This window comes from Dermacentor andersoni, chromosome 4, assembly GCF_023375885.2.
Source record: "Dermacentor andersoni chromosome 4, qqDerAnde1_hic_scaffold, whole genome shotgun sequence".
In the NCBI taxonomy this organism is placed as follows: Eukaryota; Metazoa; Arthropoda; class Arachnida; order Ixodida; family Ixodidae; genus Dermacentor; species Dermacentor andersoni.
In genome coordinates this window covers 215,526,607-215,540,615 of record NC_092817.1, presented here as the reverse complement: position 1 = coordinate 215,540,615, position 14,009 = coordinate 215,526,607, and the positions used below count along the sequence as shown (strand labels likewise).

General features: G+C 50.8%; 1 protein-coding gene and 1 pseudogene across 2 annotated transcripts in view; both read left to right on the top strand.

Moving 5' to 3' along the window:
• LOC140217070 (uncharacterized) overlaps nucleotides 1-2,844 on the top strand; it is a 37,648-nt pseudogene extending 34,804 nt beyond the window's left edge.
• The window catches only part of ric8a (ric8 guanine nucleotide exchange factor A), a 326,541-nt gene that overhangs the window by 178,519 nt on the left and 134,013 nt on the right, over nucleotides 1-14,009 (top strand). The window lies entirely within an intron of this gene.

The following is a 14,009-nucleotide window of genomic DNA, read 5'->3' as shown; positions in this document are numbered from 1 at the left end:
CTTCTTTTCATCTGCTCTGCAACAGGAGATAAAAGATTGCGATTACTATGTGGTACTCTTCGACGAGTCAACGAACGACTATCTCCAGCGGAAGAAACAATTGGATGTTCACATAGGGTTTTGGAATTCGTCTTACAAGGTGGCAACGAGGTACTATACCTCAGTGTTTATGGGGCACTCGACATCCGAGGACATCCAAGGAACGCTGCTGACTGCACTCGAGCCTTTCCCTCTTGAGAAAATTCTTCAGATTTGAATGGATGGTCCCAATGTCAACCTGAAGTTACCCAAGAATTTCCAAGAGCACCTGCATCAAGCATACCAAGTTCAATGTATGCACATTGGGACTTGTGGCCTCCACACCATGCACAACGCCTACAGGGCAGGTGTTACAGCAAGTAAGTGGGGACTTTACTGTCTGCTCTCCAGTCTGAGCGCGCTTTTCCATTGTTCTTCTGTAAGGAGGGAGGACTTCTCAGCAGTTTCGGGTCAGGAGACTTTTCCCCTGAACTTTGTTGCCCACCGGTTGTTGAAGAATGTGCCTGTGTTAGAGAGAGCCTTGCTGTTGTGGTGTGACATTAAGAAGTTTATTGCAGCTGCAAGGAAGAAGGAAGTAAGCCCCCCAAAGTGTGGATCATTTCACAACTTGTGTGAGTTTGCCAGTGATGACTTACTGCTAGAAAACCTTCAATTTGCACTGGATGTGGCCATGACCCACAAGCCATTCCTCACTGAGAACCAAACGGATCAACCCAGGGTGTTCTTTCTTGCAAGGGACTTGGAAACTGTGGTCAGGAAGCTACTGACGAAGTTTCGGAAGTGCTCGGTCTTGGTCTTCAGCAAAAGGAGCCACTGGTCTGCTGATGGTGGACATTGAAAGCACCGAGAACCACACTCCACTTGAAAAGGTGGATGTAGGCCATGCCGCTGAACAGACTGTCAGGAAAACTAAAGCAAGCCAGAAGGACGTGTTCCAGTTCCGCAGGGAATGCAAACGCTTCTTGATCAGTGTGACAAAGAAAGTGCTTGAGAGAAGTGCACTGAGATTCCCAATCGTTAGGAGTTTGTCCTCTCTGGACCCACGACAAACGTGTACTAAACCAGATGAGTGCCTGGCCGGCTTCAGAAGAGTGTTGGATTCCCTCATTACAGCGGGCAGAATGTCTGAGCACCAAAGAGACGCTGTACTAGGAGAGTACACCGAGTTCTTGCAGGAAGAGATGCATAACCTGCGAATGTTCGAGAAGAACGTAAACAGGTTGGACGAGTTCTTGACTGAGCTGATTAAGTTTAATTCATCATATGGGGAATTGTGGAAAGTCGTCAAGCTTTTTCTTGTGCTCTGCCACGGACAGGCCACTGTGGAGCGAGGGTTTAGCGTGAACCGCCAGGTTGCTGTAGAAAACCTGAAGGACCTGTCGTACATTTTGCAACATATTGCATGCGACGCTGTGGGCAAGGCAGGGGGCATCCTTAACGTCCCTATTACAAAAGAGCTGAGGACTGCTGTATCAGCTGCCCGGCAGCAGTATGCTGCATATCTGGAAGCAGAAAAAAAGAAGCAATGTGATGATGTAAGGGAATTGAAGAGGCACTGCATCGACGAAGAGATGGACGCAATGAAAAAAAAAAGAGACTCGAGACAACAATAGCTGACCTCCAGGCTTCAGCGGATACTTAAGCCAAAAAGGCAGAAGCAGCTAATGATCTGAAGTATGTGGTCAGATCAAATAGTCTGAGGAAGGCTGCACGAAGCAAGACTGAGGAACTGTGTAGCCTCAACCAGAAGATTCAGGAAAAGCGGGAGGAGCTCCCCTGAAGTTGCCATTAACACTTTTGCAGAATGGATTGCTGTTCGACATTGGTGCAATGCACTGCAGGGCGTTTTTCAAGACTGAACATATATGTTGGTTTAGTGCAATACAATCTGTTCCTTGAAATGTTTGTTTTTTCAACTTTGTTCAGTAATTTATGTTGGTTTCGTGCAGTACAAGCTGTTCCTTGAAATGTTTCTTTCTTTTTCAACTTTATTCAGTAATGTTATGTTGGTTTAGTGCAATACAAGCTGTTCCTTGAAATGTATTTTTTTTTTCGACTTTGTTCAGTAATATTATGTTAATTTAGTGCAATATAAGCTGTTCCTTGAAATGTCTTTCTTTTTTTTCGACTTCATTCAGTGAAATTTGTACCTGATATTGAAAACTGCTGCATGTAGCTTTGTGTTGAGTCCTTGAAAATACTCCAACTGGGCCTTGAAATTCCCTGAATATTGTTACGGTGAAGGGAACGAAGAAGTTGAATTGGACTAGACGAAGACGAAGTCTGGCAGTTGCCTGAACGCCATACACGGCAGTTGTAAATATATGTTATTTTACAATCGTGGGCCTGCTTTCTTCCTGCAACATTTTGGTGGAAGGTGCGGGGTACAATCATGGAACTTCACAATCATGGAACTTCGCAGTGGACGTCATCTACCTGCCGCCACAATGGCAAATCAACCGACACAAGCGACAACGCCTCAGCAGCCCGTGCCAACGGTCATCCTCACTCATCCACAGGACCCAGGGACATTTTGTGGCACGGACAACGCCGACTTCTAGGACTGGCTTACGATGTACGAACGAGTGTGCGACAACAACAGGTGGGATCCAACAATGATGCTAGCAAACGTGATATTTTATCTAAGAGGAACTGCGAGGCAATGGTACGACACACACGAAGCTGACCTAACGAGCTGGGATGTCTGCAAAGAAAAAATGCGAGACCTTTTTGGCAGACCTGTCGGTCGTCAGCGGGGGGCGAAAAAAGAACTTGCGTGTCGTGCTCTAACGTCCACAGAATCCTATTTCGTCTACATACAGGATGTGCTGGCCCTCTGTCGCAAGGCTGATAACAACATGACCAAGGCAGACAAGATTGGTCGCATATTGAATGGTATTGCAGACGATGCCTTCAATCTCCTGATGTGCGAGGATTGTGCCCCTGTGGATGCAATTATAAAGGAGTGCCGGCGCTTCGAACAAGCGAAGGGCCGCCGCGTCGCTCAAACTTTCGACCGATTGCCCAATACCGCTGGGACATCTTCTTGCGAAGACTTGCCGCGCTTCGTTCAGCCCACAGGGTCAGAAGAAATCGCACATCGTTCACCGTGAGCTTGAGGCCATGGCTCCGGCTCCAGTTCGTTCCGACTGTCGGGAAAGCGTGCCCGCTATCTCACTTATACAAGCGGTCGTTCGGGAGGAAATAGCAAGTTTGGGCATTCCATCTCTCTGCTCGATCCACCATACAAACACCTACCAGATTTCTCCGGCCACTCGCTCCCAGACGCAAACCTTTCCACCCCTCGTCGCAACCCAGCTGACTGGCGCACAGTGGATGATAAACCTATCTGTTTCAATTGTTCCGGTATTGGACACATCGCCCATCATTGCCGCAACCATTGGTCGTCGCCTCCTCGGTGGTCATCTCCGAGTCACTACCGCCAAGTACCAGACAATCGTACTTTTTCGCCCTATACACCGACTAGGAACATCAACGCCGACAAAATTTTGCCTACATCGCTCACCCTCTCACTGACCTTCTTAAGAAAGACGTCTCTTTCTCTTGGGGAAGATCCAGCCGCTCCCCGTCTCCGCAACGTTGTAGGTCCAGTTCGCCTCTCATTCACCGCTCTTCATCCCCTTCTGCAACCGGTCGCTTCGCTTCGGGAAACTAGGCAGTGCAGCTCCCGGAGGTGAAGCTGCAACTCCGACCCGGGCCACAAATCCTCTGTTGACCCTGCCTACACGTGGAAACCTACTGGACATTGAAGTTGATGGCGTTCCTGTTAGATCTCTTGTTGATACAGGAGCGCAGCTTTCAGTTATGAGCGCTGCTCTCCGCCGAAGGCTCAAAAAGGTTCTGACACCCGCCGAACCGTGCACTGTGCGAGTCACCGATGAGAGTACCTCACCTGTCCTTGGAATGTGCACAGCACGTGTGACCATTGGGGGCCATTATACCGTTGTTATATTTATCGTCCTTGAACACTGTCCACACGACCTAATTCTCGGCCTCGACTACCTTTCGAAACACTCTGCCCAAATTGACTGCTCCGCAGGTGTTGTACAGTTGGATCTGCCGCTTCCTGCCGACGCAACAACTTGTGCTTCACACCGCTTATGTTCTGCTGAGTTTGCAAGGCTGTCTCCACAGGCAGCTACAAATGTCCTCCTGACGCCCTGTCCTCCCGTACCTGATGGCGAGTACGTCGTGTCGCCGCTTACTGGCGTGGTTTTGTCGTGCAATATTGCCCTGCCGAGCACCTTAATAACCCGGATCCGCGAGAACTGCGCTCGCGTGCCCATCCTCAATTTTGGATTTTCGTCGCATGTGCTGCCACACGGTATCACCATAGCGCATATCACTCCTTTTGAAGAATTTGAGATTTCTTCTTTGACCTCTGAATCCTTCGTCAGTACCAACGGACCTTTGTCACCCACTCCTCCGTACTCGACGCCTGTGGACGATGTTTCTAAGATGATCGTCCCCGACCTTCCTTCCGAGCAAACAACAGCTCTTCGTCACCTCCTGTCATCTTATCGGGACATCTTTGATTTGGACGACCGTCCACTTGGCCAGACATCTGTTGTCACGCATCGCATCAACATCGGTGACGCCAGCCCCATTCATAGGCGGCCATATCGTGTCTCGGCAACAGAAAGGGCCATCATAAAGAAAGAGGTAGACAGGATGATGGACAAGGACATCATTGAACCTTCCAGTACCCCGTGGGCATCCCCGGTTGTCTTAGTAAAGAAAAAAGACAAGTCGTGGCGCTCCTGCGTTGACTACCGTCACCTCAACCGGATAACAATGAAGGGTGCTTATCCCCTGCCTCGCATTGATGACGCTCTTGACTGCCTTCACGCATCCCAATACTTTTCATCAATTGACCTCCGCTCCGGCTATTGGCAGATTAGCGTCGATGAGATGGACCACGAGAAAACCGCCTTCGTCACACCGGACGGTCTGTACCAATTTAAAGTCATGCCATTTGGATTATGCAATGCACCAGCTACATTCGAGCGCATGATGGACTCTCTCTTGCACGGCTTGAAGTGGTCTACATGCCTCTGTTACCTTGACGATGTGATTGTGTTTTCGCCAAACTTTGAGAGCCACCTGCGGCGCCTCACAACCATACTCTCCGTATTTCGCAGGGCTGGCCTTCAGCTAAACTCCTCCAAGTGCCATTTCGGTCGCCGTGAAATTAACATGCTCGGCCATCTCGTAAACGCCACCGGAATCCAACCTGATCCACAGAAAGTTCACGCCATGCGAAATTTTCCTGTACATTGTTCAACAAACGATGTCCGTAGTTTTCTGGGCTTATGCTCTTATTTCCGGCGATTTGTGAAAAATTTTGCCGACATCGCTCACCCTCTCACTGACCTTCTTAAGAAAGACGTCTCTTTCTCTTGGGGACCACTGCAGGCAAAAGCCTTTTCTACCCTGATTGAGCGGCTTACAACTTGCCCAATTCTGTCACACTTTGACCCTTCTGCGCCCACTGAAGTACGAACTGACGCGAGTGGTCATGGCATCGGCGCTCCTCGCTCAGCGTCAACAGGGCCAAGACCATGTCATCGCTTACGCTAGCCGCCTTCTTTCCACGCCCGAGCGAAATTACTCCATTACTGAGAGAGAATGTCTCGCGCTCGTATGGGCGGTCGCGAAATTCCGGCCGTACCTTTTCGGTCGGAGCTTCTGCGTCGTAACCGATCATCACGCCCTCTGCTGGCTCTCCTCATTGAAGGGCCCAACTGGACGACTTGCACGTTGGGCATTGCGTCTACAGGAATATACATTTTCGATTATGTATAAGTCAGGGCGCCTGCATAAAGACGCTGACTGCCTGTCCTGCAATCTCGTGGATCAACCGGACGATACCAATGCAGACTCGCACATCAGTGTTCTATCCATCTCCGGCTTCCTCCATATTGGCAACGAGCAGCTCAAAGATCCTGTTATTCGAACACTTATGGAACGCCTAAGCTCCTCGCCCCATGACCCGTCCCTCCGGATGTTCACCTTGCGCGATGGAACTTTATACCGTCGTAGCGTTCGTCCTGACGGCCCGGAGCTCCTGCTAGTCGTTCCCAAGCACCTTCGACTAGCCGTGCTCCAGCAACTTCACGACGCTCCTACTGCTGGACATCTGGGCATTACTCGTACATACGAACGCCTGCGGCGCCGCTTCTTCTGGCTCGGCATTTATCGCTCTGTGCACCGTTATGTCGCTTCTTGCGACCTGTGTCAGCGTCGGAAGACGCCTGCTACGCCTCTCGCTGGTTTGCTTCAACCAATCGATATCCCCACAGGGCCTTTCTTTCGTGTGGGCCTAGACCTCCTTGGCCCCTTTCCAATTTCTATCAAAGGCAACAAATGGATTGCTGTAGCAACCGATTACGCCACGAGATATGCCATCGCACGAGCGGTACCAACCAGCTGCGCTACAGATGTCGCCGACTTCTTACTATACGACGTCATCCTGCACCACGACGCCCCTCGCCAGTTGCTGATGGATCTCGGCCGCTACTTTTTATCGAAGGTCGTCGATGACCTGCTCCGCTCCTGCTCTGCAGAACACCAAATCGCTACTGCGTACCACCCTCAAACGAACGGCCTCACCGAGCAACTCAACTGCATGCTAACTGAAATGCTGGCCATGTACGTTTCCGACGATCACCGTGACTGGGACGTCGCTTTACCATACATCACTTTCGCATAGAACTCGTCCCGTCACGACACTGCCAGATTTTTACCATTTTACCTTTTGTATGGCCGCGACCCCACCTTGCCCTTTGACACGTTGCTACCTTCCGCAGTACAATCACCCAGCACTGGTTACGCTCGCGATGCTATTGACTTAGCTGCCCAGGCCCGACATGTCGCCCGTCATCGCCTCAAAGTCTCTCAAGCTTCTCAAAAGCGACGCTACGACCTTCGGCACCGAGACTACCATTTTTCACCTGGTTCCCTTGTCCTTCTCTGGACGCCTTCACGTCGCGTAGGCTTGTCGGAAAAACTACTTTCCCGGTATTCTGGTCCGTACCAGATCTTACACCAACTGTCTGATGTGACATACGAGATTGCCCCAGTTGGTCAGCCTTCAGTGCATCGCAACGTCACCAGCGATGTTGTTCACGTTGCCAGGCTTAAGCCCTATGTCCCCCCATTAAGTGAGGCTCTATAACTTGCACCTGGACGGAGATACTCCACAGGGAGGGTGATGTTACGGTGAAGGGAACGAAGAAGTTGAATTGTACTAGACGAAGACGAAGTCAGGCAGTTGCCTGAACGCCATATACGCCAGTTGTAAATATACGTTATTTTACAATCGTGGGCCTGCTTTCTTCCTGCAACAATATCCTTGAATTTTTCCCTTTGAGTCTGTACGAACCCTGGTCCCCTGGCTCATCCATGAAATAACTGAAGCGCAGATGACTGCAGAGTTGGGTGATAAGTGTGTTAGTTTCCCTTCACTGGTTCTCACAGAAAAAGAACTAAGTTTCTTGTAGGTGGCATCACATGACTTATAACTATGTGACATGAATGCGCAGTTCGCTTTTTCATGTAAGCACATGCGCAGTCTATACTGCATCACATATATAAACCGATTCAGTGACACAATAAATTTAGTTGAAAGTTTCAGCTTGGTGTGTGTTCTTCTTCTCTTACATCCGTATCTGTTTTGTTGTGCAATAATGCTTTAGTAATGGATTACCAACTTGGGCTTCGAATGCTGCTCTCATGATGATTCTCTGTATTTTTGTTCTCGTGCAGAACGGAAATTTGACTGTAAGATGTAGAGTTTAAGTTCATTAAAGTTATGACTTGGTTGGTTGAAATACTCGGCGACGGCTTTGTCAAGCTTTTTAGCTGTGTCCCCGCGCGATGTATGTTTAATTTGACGTTCATTGATTGTCCCGTTTCACTGATATATTGTTTCTTACAGAATGTGTATAACTATTTGTGGTGCTTTTAATTTTAGAGTAACTTTGAAAGTGCCTGCAGGTTTTGCACATGGGGCAACAACATGGTTTCATTGCGGGCGAATGATGTTGGCTGACTTTTGTATGCACTGACATGTCTTTAAGGTTCCTGTTGTGGCAATAGGTAACCCTTGGTACATCCGGGAATGCTTTTCTCAGACGCTCGTTACTTGATAATATAGGGTGGTACAGTCGAACCCACTTATAACGATACTGGTTTTAGCAATATATCGGTTGTAAGAATGAGAAGCTGCTGCACCATCAACTTTTGTATGTTTTCCGTTGTAAAATAACCCACTCACTACAATGCCCCGATGCCACATTATCGGTTACAATGATGAAGTCTGGCTGCTGGGTGTCCGAGCTGAAAGGTAGTGAGTGGTGAAATCCTTGCGAAGAAAAAAGAAAACGAGAAATTTGAGCCTCTGCACGATGGGCTGCTGCTCCAACAGCCGCCGTGTGCTCATTTTCCAGCCATCTCCACCCGGCTCTCTTTCGTCGCCCTTTGACACCTCTGAACACGAATGGGCTGCGCCCATAGCTCTACGCCACCCCACCCTCCGAAGCATGAATGGACCACGCCAACTGCACCGCTCGCAGGTTACTCGCATGTTGCTCACTGGCTCCTCATTCCGCACAGTTCTGTGAACAGCTTAATCGCTCGCATTCGTCGTTGGCTGCGTCGAAGTCGTTCCTGGCCACGCGGTTTCTCAGCTTCGCTTGACTCGCTGCCGAAACGGAAGATAGCTGATCCACCCGCTGATCATCGGCAATGCAAAACGTTGCCGGTGAAAAGAAAGCGCACAGCTATAGATTTGGAAACTAAGTGCTTGTAACCAATGAGACGATTGTCGCGAACGTGCTTGCATCAGATAGCAATGGCGACGACGGCAGCTATGACGCGGTAGGGCAGGTGGCCTCAATGTTGTCCTCACAGAAGGCCCTGCAGATGATTCAGTCCCTTTGGAGCTTGGTTTTCGCGAGAAACCTTCCACTGCACAACATGGAGCACTTGGATGCCTTGGAGAAGGATGTCAGCAAGCTTCACGTAAAGCATGCATGGCTGACCAATATAGGCTTTTCTCGTGCAAGCCAGTGAGAAGTACATGGCAAGATGCGTTTGGCGATCTCTCCTCAGCGTTTCTTCAGGATTTTTCAAGCTGACAGGCTGCCGCTGAAACATTGCCTCCTGCTTTCACCTTGTTCTCGTTTTATGATCTACAGTGATAAATGGCTCTGTCAGTCTCCAGGCGAAAGTGTCTGACTTTGGAGCAGAAAGTTCTGCTGATAAAAAAAGTGCAAAAAGGCAGCCGGCAGAGAACTGGCATTGCGAAGGAATTCGGTACACCGCCATTACTTTATGAACTCATTGAAAAACAAGCAAGCTGTGCTGGATGGCTTTGAAAAGAGTTTCTCGGCAAAGAAAATGAGGAATCACAATTCAAAATACCCTGAAGTGGAAGGTACACTTCTACAGTGGCCAAAGAGTGCCAGGAGTGCAAATCTTCCCATACGTGGACCTACACTTGCTGCAAAAGCCAGAGCTCTCGCCCTCCCAATTGGGTCTTAAACATTTCAAGTGCAGTAATGACTGGCTTAAGCTGTTCAGGAAACTACATGGCGGGACAGTGAAGTCAATCGCTAGCAGAAGCGCAGCCGTGAACCGTGACACTGTAGACATATGGCGCCAACATCGGCTCCTAGCTCTACTTGAAAAGTGTGTAGACAAAGACATCTACAACCTAGATGAGACTGCATTTTTCTACAAGATGCTACCAAATCGCACTGTACTGAAAGCACTGGGCAGTGGCCATGGTGCTGGTGTGCTGGTGCAAAAGAAGACGACGACGAGAAGTGCTGGCTTCCCCTTTATGATATAGCGCCAACCTGTTTAAGCCTAGTGCTACAACCTTTAACTAGTGACCCTTCTGCTAGGCGAACACCCCCGTTGCATTTGGTGGAGGTGCTGGGTTTCTCTTCGACATCCTGGAACTCCGCAGCCGAACGCTACCACCAGCTGTTGCAATGGATGAACCGGGACCGTCCCAGGCTGCTGCTCCCGTGCACCCCGCCATCATCTGTTCTGGCGTGATCCGGCAGCGCGATCCGGCTATATTTAGCGGCACAGACGACCACGACGTGGAAGACTGGCTCGCCGAATATGAACGTGTAAGCGCCTATTATAAGTGGGACGACCGCGCCAAGCTCACAAATGTCATCTTTTACTTGACTGACGTGGCAAACCTATGGTTCCAAATCATGAAGCCGATTTTACCATCTGGTCAGCTTTCATGGCAACTTTGGCAGAGGTCTTCGGCCGTCCCGCCGTTCGCCGGCTTTGCGCTGAGCAGCACTTGCGTGGTCGAGCTCAACGCCAGAAGGAGACCTTCACTAGTTATATTGAAGACGTGCTCTCGCTATGCAAGCGCGTGAACTCATCTAAACTCATCTATGGACGAAGCTGACAAGATCAAGCCCGTCATGAAAGGCATCGATGACCATGCCTTCCAGATGCTCGTCGCGAAGAGTCTGCGGACGATTGCCGAAGTCATACAGCTATGTCAGGAATACGACGAGCTCCGCAAGCAGCGTGCATCAACACGTGCTGCTCAGCAGGACACCACGGATCTACCTCCGTTGGATTTCGGCCGCGACGCTGCCGACATCTCTGCTTTAATGCCGTAGATAAAGCAGTTCATCCGTCAGGAAGTCGCACGCCAACTCTCTCTGGCAAATAGCACACCCGAGCCGTCGACAACCTTGGTTCCTTCGCTTCGCTACGTCATTCAGACCCAAGTTGCCATGGCGCTGCCATCTGCCCCTCCTCCACAGCCTGCAGCTGGACCGCTAACATACGCTGACGTCGCCCTGCCTTACGCTCCTCCGGCTCCTGATGCCTACCGGGCCACTGGCACCTTCCATGGGCCGCCGCCACTTTCACGCCCAATGGTCGTCCCTTACTCAGCCGCTGGAGCCCCTGCCGTCAACCGGTGGCGTACATCTGACAACCAGCCAATATGCTATTTCTGCCATTTTCCGGGCCACGTAGCACGATTCTGCCGCCGTCGCAGCCCCCGTTTACCTGACAGGGGGGGTGCCTCGAGCTACAGGCCTGCTCGACTTCCGCGTCAGGACCCATCTAGCCTTCCTCCGGACTCATCTTACAGTCGCCTCCCTTTCGATGCACACCGGTCACCTTCCCCACGTCGCTGATCCATTTCCCTGATGGTTCACCGACCCAGCCCAGCCCGAGAGGAAAACTAACAGTCGCAGTTCCAGAGGCAAGAACTGCGTTTACGTCGAACATTTCAAGGCCTCATTCTAACCTGGCGAACGAAATCGAACTGTCCGTAGACGGCGTCACCGTACACGCACTTATCGACACCGGAGCCGCCGTTTCTATTATTAATGAGAAGCTTTGCCGCAAGTTGAACAAAGTGACCATTCCCCTTACCTCTCTTTCTCTGCGTACGGCAACCTCGCATCGCATTCAGCCTTCAGTGTCGTGCATAGCCCGGGTTGTCATTCAAAACGTTATGTTATAGAATTTGTCGTCCTATCTCGTTCCTCACACGACTTTATTCTTGGATGGAATTTCCTATCTGTCAGTCAAGCTCTTATCGACTGCGCTCGTGCCGAACATACGTTATCAGAGCCGTGCTTCGACCCTGACGACCATTCTTCTCCTAATGTTGTTGCCACCTCTGACATCGATATCGCACCTTTCTCCGCCGCTCTGGTTCCTGTCATGTAACTCTGCTGCGAACTCATCTGTTCTGTTTACACCGTCGGCCACTTGTGCGCGCCGCCGGAACTTTCTGCTTCCGTTTGCTGTCGTCACTTTTTGCGACGGTTCTGCTGCCCTTTACGTGTGCAATCCGTCCGCCTGCCCATCATCCCTACTCCGCAGCGAGTGCCTGGGTACCGCTGAAGCTTTCGATAACGTTCTCCTGGCCACCATGTTTAGTGATACGGCATCACTTCCGATTTGTTCCGTCACTCCTCCTGCCGCGACTGATGCCCCTGTAGACGTCTTCGCTCGTGCCGTCGACACAGAACTCACACCTCCTCCAACGCTTTCGTTCCTCATTTGACATTGACCAACCGTCCTTGGGCCGAGCGTCCGCAGTCGTTCACCGTATTGACACCGGTCAACAAACACCATCGCGCCAGCATCCGTTTCGTGTGTAGGCTGCTGAATGTCGTATCATTGACCAGCACGTTGACGACATGCTGGAGCGTGGCATCATCCAGCCCTCTAACCCCTAACAGTCCCTGGGCATCTCCGGTTGTCCTAGTTAAAAAAAAAAAATGGCTCCATTCGGTTCTGCGTCGACTATCGCCGCCTTAACCGAATAACGCACAAAGATGTCTATCCTCTGCCGCGCATCGACGATGCCTTGGACTGTGTGCAGTGAGCGGAATTCTTTTCCTCGCTGGATTTGCGCTCCGGGTACTTGCAAGTGCCAATGGCAGAGGCCGATCGTCAAAAGACAGCCTTCGTAATGCCTGATGGGCTATATGAATTTACTGTCATGCGATTCGGCCTCTGCAACGCGCCTGTCACTTTCGAGTGAATAATGGACACCATTCTTCGAGGGCTGAAGTGGAAAATGTGCCTCTGTTATTTGGATGACATTGTAGTTTTTTCCGACTTTGCGTTGCACCTCAACCGCCTTGAGCAAGTACTTGCGTGCCTCTCCACTGCAGGACTGCAACTAAATTTGAAGAAATGCCACTTCGGCGCTCGTAAGCTTACTATTCTCGGTCATGTAGTTTCAAAAGACGGTATCCTTCCGGACCCCACAAAACTTAGCACCGTATCCGAGTTCCCTAAACCAACCACCATGAAAGAGCTTCGCAGCTTCATCGGCCTGTGCTCATATTTCCAACGCTTCGTCCGTAACTTTGCCTCTATCATTGCCCCCTTGACGCAGCTTCTCGCCAGCAGTTCTGGCCTATCAGCCTGGTCCTCGGCGTGCGACGACGCATTACAAGAACTGCGACGCGTTCTCACCTCGCCTCCAGTACTGCGCCACTTCGATCCCTCTGCTCCAACTGAGATCCATACGGACGCTAGTGGTGTCAGGCTCGGTGCTGTTCTTGCACAACGCAAGGATGGCTTCAAAGAGTACGTCGTCGCGTATGCCAGCTGCACCCTTACCAAAGCCGAGGCGAACTACTCGGTTACTGAGAAGGAATGTCTTGCCATCATTTGGGCTATCAGCAAATTTCGTCCTTGTGTGTACGGGCGTCCATTTGACATCGTGACCGACCATCATGCCCTATGCTGGTTATCTTCAATAAAAGATCGAACTGGTCGGCTTGCCCGTTAGGCATTGCGCCTACAAGGGTACGACATCCACGTTGTTTATCGCTCAGGCCGAAAGCATTCAGACGCAGACACTCTATCCCGGTCACCCCTGCCCTCTGGTCCTGTCCACTCGTCTATTTCTACCTGCGATGCCTTCGCCCTCAACATTTCCGACATGCCGTCAGAGCAGCGAAAAGACCCATGGATCTCTTCGCTTATTGACTTCCTGTCCAACCAGTCGCCAGCACCGACCTCTCGGACGCTTCGTCGCCAAGCCACCCACTTCATCATTCGGGATAACCTGCTGTACCGCCACAGCTACAATTCCAGCGGCCGTAAGTGGTTGCTTGTTATACCCCGACACCTCCGCTCCGACATCTGCGCCATGTTCCACGACGACCCACAATGCGGCCACGCTGGTGTGTTAAAGACATACTCTCGCTTCCAGCTTCGGTACTACTGGCGCGGTATGTACCGTTTCGTTCGCCAGTATGTCCGGTCATGCCACATATGCCAACTACGCAAGACGCCACCTCAACATGCCACCGGCCCCTTGCAACCTTTACCATGCCCCGCGCGCGCGTTCGACCGCGTCAGCATTGACCTATACGGTCCGCTTCCCAACACTCCAAGCAGCAACCGCTGGGTTATTGTTGCTA